This window comes from Sinocyclocheilus rhinocerous, unplaced genomic scaffold (assembly GCF_001515625.1).
Source record: "Sinocyclocheilus rhinocerous isolate Xijiao unplaced genomic scaffold, SAMN03320098_v1.1 scaffold7073, whole genome shotgun sequence".
In the NCBI taxonomy this organism is placed as follows: Eukaryota; Metazoa; Chordata; class Actinopteri; order Cypriniformes; family Cyprinidae; genus Sinocyclocheilus; species Sinocyclocheilus rhinocerous.
This window is the reverse complement of record NW_015646463.1, coordinates 967-1,176: the sequence shown is the minus strand read 5'-3', so window position 1 is coordinate 1,176 and position 210 is coordinate 967. Positions and strand designations below refer to the sequence as shown.

General features: G+C 40.0%; 1 long non-coding RNA gene across 1 annotated transcript in view; it reads left to right on the top strand.

Annotated features, from left to right (window-relative positions):
* Window positions 1–210, top strand: part of LOC107707878 (uncharacterized) — a 3,772-nt gene that overhangs the window by 2,999 nt on the left and 563 nt on the right. The gene's annotated exons all lie outside the window — the stretch shown is intronic.

Sequence of the window (210 nt, the reverse complement as noted above, 5' to 3'; positions counted from 1 at the left end):
TTTTTTGTTTATTTTGTTTAGTAGACAGACTTCCAAAGCAGACATAACAACTTTTCCTGCTTGCCTGATTGCAAGATGGGCAAGATGGGCAGGGCCTGAATTTGGGCCTTGTCATAACTTCACAAGAAATATACAGTAAAAATATACACAAACTGTCGGGTCTCGGGTCTGATCACCTGTTTCTTGTTGTCTCTGTGTTTGTGTGTTGTT